The following is an 8,035-nucleotide window of genomic DNA, read 5'->3' as shown; positions in this document are numbered from 1 at the left end:
TTTTTTGAGACGGAGTCTCGCTCTGTCGCCCAGGCTGGAGTGCAGTGGCCGGATCTCAGCTCACTGCAAGCTCCGCCTCCCGGGTCCACGCCATTCTCCTGCCTCAGCCTCCCGAGTAGCTGGGACTACAGGCGCCGCCATCTCGCCCGGCTAATTTTTTGTATTTTTTTAAGTGGAGACGGGGTTTCACTGTGTTAGCCAGGATGGTCTCGACCTCCTGACCTTGTGATCCGCCCGCCTCGGCCTCCCAAAGTGCTGGGATTACAGGCTTGAGCCACCGCGCCCGGCCTACCACTCTTTCAAATCACTCCAACCAAACTGACCTTCCTGATCCTCACATGAGTCAAGCTCATTTCTGCTTTAGGAACTTTGCTCTCAGAACCTTTCTGTACCTTTTCCTCCATGCTTATGCATGGCTGGTTCTTACTCCTTATTCAGGACTCAATTGTCACCTCCTCGGAGAAGCTCTCCTTGACCACACTATCAAACGCTGAGTGTCCTCCCCATATTTCTTTGTTACTTTACTGTGCATTATTTTCTTCATGCCATCTCTCACTTAGCAAAATCACCTGAATTAATTAGTTTACTAATATAGTCATGCCCCTCCCCCACTCAATTGTAAGCACACCATTTCCTGGCACAGAACACTAGTTCAATAAGCATTTGCTGAATGTCTCAATGGCTTTGCTTATGTTGTTCCTTCTGCTTCAAATAGGCTTCTTCAACCTTGGGCACTGACTACTTGCTAGGCTCTAGAATATTCTTCAACACTTAGTTCAAATAACTCTTCTGCTGGGAAGTCCTCTTTCACCCCAAACAGCATTGATCACATCTAGGTTTGCCTTGCTCCATGTCCCATTACAGCATCAAACTGCGTCATAATTATTTGCTTTCATGCCCTTCTCCCAAATTAGACCTTCTTGGAGTAAAGGCTGAATCTTATTCAACTCAGGATCCTCTGCATATAACATGGTTCTCCAGGGGCAGTAGATACTCAATAAATGTATCCTGAAAGAACAAATAAATCTGCTGCTGCCCATGCCAGAGTATAGATAAGATGTGAGAATAGTGATGATCATAGTGATGTAGCCTTAAGACTAATAAATAAGCTGAACTCAAGTCTCTCATTATATGTGTGTGTGTTGATTTTCATATGTATAGGAAGATACACACACGTAAAGTATGAATAATCCTCAAGTACAATGATTCAAATAAATTACACATAATTAATCCTCATTATATTGCTCAGAATATATTTTAAATATATTTGGTCACTGCTGATGCAACAATTGTAGCTGCAACTGTAGCTGTGGGTACTCATCTTTTTTATTTACGTATGCATGTAACTGTACTTACCTAAATTGATGGGTTCAGAATAAAGAAGGAGGAGTACGAAGCAATTCAAATATAATGCTTAGTTCAAGGGGGGTACTTTAAGTCTCTTCTTAATTAAAGAAATAAAGATTCTGGGAAACTAATCATTGAATTTGAATTTTGCTATTTAAAATTTTATGAAACATTAATGAATAAGATATAATGTCAATGTTTATATACATTCCTATAATTCTTAAGTATTTGCTTGCATCTACATATCTATTCAGTTTTGATTATGCCTTTTTGGCAGTTTTATCCAATGTATTTCTTTAGGGGGGAAAAACAACTTTTAACAATACTTATAAGACTCATGATTATTTCTCTCCTCTGCTGATTTGCCAACGAGCTTTAAAACATCTTTTATCACTCTTTCATTACATGGATGAATAAGCCTATTTAAGCATTTATTTACTAACTTTGCAGTTGCTCTAGTTTTCTAAATTTTGTGTTTTGAATCCTCTGCTGTGTCTGTAAAATGACCTTGAAGTGAAGTTGTATCTGCAAGTCACATACAGCCATGAGAGATCGTAGAGATCGTTAAAATTTATTCAGACTTTTTGAGTATTTGCAAGACTGTGTGGGAAAGAAAAAGAGGAGGAAGAGGAGAAAGAAGAAAGAAAGGAAAGAAGGGAGGAAAGCAAGGAAATAGAGAAAGGATGTAAGACTTCAAATGCAAAGAAAAAAGTGCAAAATCCAGTCAAATGTTTTAGCTGGTTGAGAAATGAAAGCAGATAAGATATTACATTTCATAAAGTAAGAGGCCAATTACTTTTGAAAATTTTGAAGCCCACAGTATCTGCAGCTCCAGGTACCTTGCCGGCTAAGCTAAAATCACTGGGTCCAACTTCTGTTATTTGGAAAGGCAATTGCCTGAGTGGCCATGAATCTTCCAATCTTAAGAAAATTAAAAGTAAGTAGCAATGATAAAAATAACCCCAGTTAAATTAATGCTAATGACCTGTCTGACTAGCAATGTGTCTTTCAATCCCAGATGAAAATCACAAACAAAACATTTAACAAAATCAAAACTATAATATTTGAAATTATAGAACTGGATTCTCATGTCTAAGGATTTGTACATTTAGGCAATTTATGTTTCTGAGAGGCTTAAACAAATTTAATCTAGTAGAGTGATAGTCTTGTATTGTAGTTTAAAATATATTTTAATCAAAATATAATATAATCAAGTAACTGAAAGACTTGTGATTTTAAGTTGAAATTTTAGTAGACTTCTGCTCAGTAATGGGAAATCTAAGATTTTTTTTCATTCATCGATTATAAATTTTAGGTTTTACTTTTATAAAATTATTTAGTGAATAGAAAAGTTTGATTAAGTTAGAGAATTACCTCAAAATGAAGTAAAATATATTAATTTTTGAATAATATACCTTCTGTTACTACACATAATTAGCATTAATGAAATGGTAGTATGTATTGTTGCAATGCAGATGTGGAGTCCTTTGCTTAAAGACCAATAAATTATTTAGAAACCTAAGAGAACCAGATGATGCCTACTTTTTGCTGTACATAAATCATCCTATGTGGTAGTTGCTCTTGCTATCTACTTATAGATAAAGAAACTCTAGAAAATGGGGTAAAGGAATTTAAGTAACCTGATCATGTTTGCTCAGCTAATAATTTTAGGAACCAGAACTTTTACTTAGGGTTCTGTGATTTCAGTATGAAAGACATATTAAACATTGTAATACAGTGATATAAAGTAACACCACCTCTATCTTGTTTAGCACAATATCTTTTGCTCCTCAAATGGCAGGTATAAATGGGACCTTGGCAAATTGCAGGATTATTTGCTATTGGAAATTTTGTTTAAGAGTGAAAATAACCTTCGTTAATCTTTTATTTCCATACAGAGTTTCATAGATCGGCTATATTTAAGATAAGGCCAACTTTTACATGGACTACCTCTGAAAAACATAAATTGGATGCTATTTGTCTGAAGAAGTTAGGATGAGATTTGATATCCTTTTTTTAGTACACTAAATTTAGACAAATTCAAGCAATTCTTCTGAAAGTCACTGTGGGACAAAGATATTGGAAGACAAACTAGAAAAGTAAAGTAGCTGAGTGGAACATCTTTCTCACTTTGACCAATTATTTCAAAAGCCTCCAAGAGGTCAGATTACTTCGCTTTAGGTTTCCAAATGTATTAGGACATTTTCAGTGTAAAGGGACAGTTAGTCTAGTGAAAGTGTTGTTCCTTTGGCATTTTCTGAACTTTAAAGGACGCTGGGGTGTTTCTGGGAGTAGAATGGCAAGCCTTCTTTGGTGGGATTCTTGCTGGGCTGGTCACTAAAATGCAAGTGTAGTCCACGTTGAAATGAGTAAAACTATTGACCTACAGCTCAGAAGCTAAGAGACCAAGGATGACATAAACATAAACACTAGCCATTGCAAGGGACAATGCCATCTGGTTTGCTGTAGACGCTGTCAGAAATAGCAGACTCCTGAGATCCTCATTTTCACTCTTGGCAGATTGGAAAAGGCTAACGAACACTATGGCTCAAAGGTAAATAAACTTTCCTTGGAGGCTATAGGCTCCTCCTCAAAGTCAATGAGGCAAGGCAAGTACTTTTTAAAGTGAGTCCTTATTGAGGATCACTGGATGCTTCATTCTTGTGCCTCGCTCTGCCATAAAGCTTCTAGGGTGAGACCAATATGCCCAATCCAAAACATTCTATTTTTAATATTCCTTTTTAAAACTTTTTTTTTTTTTTTTTTTGAGACGGAGTCTTGCTCTGTCACCCAGGCTGGAGTGCAGTGGTGTGATCTCGGCTCACTGCAACATTTGCCTCCCAGGTTCAAGTGATTCTCCTGTCTCAGCCTCCAGAGTAGATGGTACTATAGGTGCCTGCCACCACACCTGGCTAATTTTTGTATTTTTAATAGAGATGGGGTTTCATCATGTTGTCCAGACTGGTCTCAAACTCCTAACCTCAGGTGGTCACCCACCTCGGCCTCCCAAAGTGCTGGGATTACAGGCGTGAGCCACTGTGACTGGCCTACAATGGTTATTTTATTGACTAAAACTAAATTGGTTTTCACATGCAAACAAAGACAGTTAACCATTCCCTGACCACCATCAAAAAAATGGGGTGGGAGGAGGAGTTTGTGACTCTGAGTTAGATAGAAGTTGAGGGAGTCTTCTCCCAGACAGAGAAAAAAAAATCCTCTGTTGTCTTAGAAATTGTGGCTGATAGGTTTCCTTCCTTCTGTTGTTTTCTCTTTGGACAGGAAAAATATGTAGAAAGAATGAGAAACGCCTTAAGCATTAAATTCAGTACTCTGAACAATCTTACTGGGGAGTTGAACCCATGCCTGGATAGCCAGAGAGAGAATTACATTATTTGGAGGGCAGCTTGGGGTGGTGGCCATCCAGATATGGGAACTCAGAGAAAGGATATTTCTGGCAATGGCAGAAATAACATTGAGACTCAATATGTGTGGCAAACAGGATCCTTTTAACATATCATTGAGGATGGATGGAGAGGAAGAGAGTTATCTTTCTGAGAATCCGAACAGTAGTCAGCAGTCATTAGTTTTCTATTGCTGCTGTACCAAATTACCACAAACTTAGTGGCTTCCAAAATTGCAAATGTATTACCTTCTAGTTCTAGAGGTCAGAAGTCTGATGTGTGTCTCACTGGACTGAAATCAAGATGTCAGCAGGCCTGTGCTGCTTTCCCAATGCTCTAGGGAAGAGTTAGTTTCTGTGCCTTTTTTTTTTTTTTTTTTTTTTTTTTTTTTTTTTTTTGAGACGGAGTCTTGCTCTATTGCTCAGGCTGGAATGCAATGGCACAACCTTGGCTCAACTTCAACCTCTGCCTCCTGGGTTCAATCGATTCTCCTGCCTCAGCCTCCCAAGTAGCTGGGATAACAGGTGTGCATAACTAAATCTGGCTAATTTTTGTATTTTTAGTAGAGATGGGGTTTCACCATGTTGGCCAGGCTGGTCATAAACTCCTGACTTGTTTTTGATGCTGCCTGCATTCTCTGGCTTGTGCATGCCTTCCATGTTGAAAGCCATCAATGGTGAATTGAGTTCTCATATCGTATTACTCCAATCTTCCCTCTGACTCACTCCTCCACTCCTTAGGACCCTTGTGATTTCGTGGGTTCCCCACATATAACCCAGGAAAATCTGCCTATCTTAATGTCAAAAATTAACAACTTTATTTTTCTTTGCCATGTAGCAAAATATATTAGTAGGGTCCATGAATTAAGATGTGGCCACCTTGGGGTGCTTTCATTCTGTCTATCAATACAGCTGTGAGAAATATGGTGTCTGGAGCCATATTGTCTAGATTCAATCCCAATGCCACCACATACTAACTATGCAACTGTGGGCTAATGATAGAGTCTCTCCATGCCTCAATTTCCTCAATTGTAAACCACAGTGAATAATGCCTATCTCAGAAGGTTCTTCTAAGGAATAATGTGTTAATTTATGAAATGTGCTTAGAACTGCACAAGTACTCAATTAAAATGAACAATTCCAATGTCCACCTACTTTACCAAGATAGAAGATAAAATTATTAAATATATGATGAATGCCTACAAGCTTCAGACTTAGGAGAATTTGACTGCAGTTATCAAGAATAGACACTTACAAGTGCTTCCTAACATATCTACACTCCAAATTCCCAAAGTGAATGAATAGCTCAGGAGATTCCAGGATCAAAGCAGGTGGACACTATTAGAAAGCACCTACTTTGATCCCAGGATCTCCCCAGCCATTCATTCACTCTGGGACTCCGGGAATCCTTGCATGGGGAGAGCTTCTCACATATAAGCATAATGTTTATCTGCAGCTCTGCCAGTTTTCTTAGTCCTGCTTCTTTGAAGTCTAGCATTAAGTAGGCCTAAGATGCCATGCAAGCCACTGTCCACGTTACTGCTGGTCTCTCCAACTTGCATCTGCCTCCTTTTCTTACAAGGTCACAGAAAAACCTAAGCTTACCCTAGATTTTTCGGAACATAGTCACATAGCACAGCTGGTGGACTCCCTAGGAACACAGCGATTTCCATTGTTCCACAATCATCTTCTTCACAAGATAAATAGGCTCCTGAGAACTGGGGAGCTGAGATGCTGCAGGTGACATATGTATACAGACATTCAAGGTTCTTGGGATATCTTCCAGGTTCTAATTCAGGCCCGGATGCTAAGGCTTGTCCTGCTCTGCAAGACTTTTACTCATGGTGCTTTTCTCTTAAAAGCTTTATTGTTTTGTTTTTTACATGATGGTCCTTATTACAGACATTTCCCTTTCTACTCTATATTCCCTTTCTATTCCCTCTGTATTCTTCCATTACTAATTACTACAACCTTAGAAGCTTAAAGAAACACAAATTTATTGTCTCACATTTTCTATAGACCAGAAGTCCAGTGGTCACTGCCACGTCTCTGTTTATGATTTCACAAACCTGATATACATGTGTCTGCAGGGCTGCCTTACTTTCTGAAAGCTCTAGAGGAATGTCTTTGATCTTGCTCATTCAGGCTGCTGGCTGAGCTTTGTTCCTTGTGCTGTGCAATTGAGATCCACATTTCTTTGATGTCAGCTAAGGACCATTCTCAGATTCTAGAAACTACCTGCATTCCTTGGCTTGTGTCTCCTTCCTCCATTTTCAAAGGCATCAATGGTTGCTGAGTCCTTCTCACATCACACTTCTCTGACTCTTCTGTGTTCCTCTTCTGCTTTTAAGAATTCATGTGATTACATTGGGGCCACCAGGTTCATCTCCCCATATTGAGGTCCATAGCCTTCATCACATCTGCCAGGTCGTTTTTGCCATGTAATATAACATACAATACTCACAGAATCTAGAGATTAAGGTATAGGCATCATTGCAGAACATGAGTCAGTCAAGCACTGCCTCTTGTACTCCAGCCCATCAGGGTCATTAGGTCTACATATGTCTGAAATTTTTGCCTCTAATTTTCTCCCACAGACTCCCCAGTTCTCAAAGAAAATCAAGGCTTATGGCTGGGCATCTCTTTTAGCATCCTTGAACAGTGCGTAATGGCCCAAATGTACTCCAAGAATGCAGCAATTGAAAACAAGTCACCCGGAGCACACAGACTGGAGGTAGGTGGTGCTTCCTCACAGCCAAAATGGAGCCTCATCACTGACCAGCCAAAGGTGATCCATTTCATCCATGTTAAGAGATACTGAAAGTACTAGGAGAACTGATGAGCGATAAACTGACTTTCCTGGGAGAATTTAGTAAAAGACCTCCAAGAGATTATGTTCAATTTGAACTTTGAAGTATGCAGGGAGTTTAATAGGAGGCACAGGAATGGATAGGAGAAATCATTTCAAGTAAATAGAAAAGCAAGTGTATGCTTGTGAATAATAAGAAAAATACATTTTGAATAAAAGTATGGGTGTGTTTCTGTGTATGTATTGTATGTATGTGTGTTTGAATAAGGCATACTGATATTATGTATTGGTCAACCACAATATAGGAAAACAAATTGAAGGACATCTCTTTAAATCTTACAGGTAGTTCATGCTTTGCACAGTACCAGCATTATGCTAAACGAATTCATTCCTCACTTCGCATGAGTTACAGTTAATATGGCTCTGTGCAAAACAAGGACAGCCTGTATGTCTATTTTTTTTTTTTTTTTTTTTTTTTT

The 8,035-nt window shown here is 38.8% G+C and overlaps 1 protein-coding gene and 1 long non-coding RNA gene across 4 annotated transcripts in view; one reads left to right on the top strand and one right to left on the bottom strand.

The window, feature by feature from the left end:
* The window catches only part of KCNIP4 (potassium voltage-gated channel interacting protein 4), a 1,247,498-nt gene that overhangs the window by 884,764 nt on the left and 354,699 nt on the right, over nucleotides 1-8,035 (bottom strand). The gene's annotated exons all lie outside the window — the stretch shown is intronic.
* LOC108526172 (uncharacterized) overlaps nucleotides 1-8,035 on the top strand; it is a 38,665-nt gene that overhangs the window by 26,475 nt on the left and 4,155 nt on the right. The window contains exon 2 of the long non-coding RNA XR_001884453.1: nucleotides 7,345-7,481. This is a non-coding gene — a long non-coding RNA (uncharacterized LOC108526172). The remainder of the gene's footprint in view (nucleotides 1-7,344; nucleotides 7,482-8,035) is intronic.

The sequence above is a fragment of the Rhinopithecus bieti genome, unplaced genomic scaffold (genome assembly GCF_001698545.2).
Source record: "Rhinopithecus bieti isolate Rb0 unplaced genomic scaffold, ASM169854v2 scaffold_1599, whole genome shotgun sequence".
NCBI lineage: Eukaryota > Metazoa > Chordata > Mammalia > Primates > Cercopithecidae > Rhinopithecus > Rhinopithecus bieti.
Note: the sequence above shows the minus strand (reverse complement) of the source record. Positions and strands in the feature narration are given on the sequence as shown.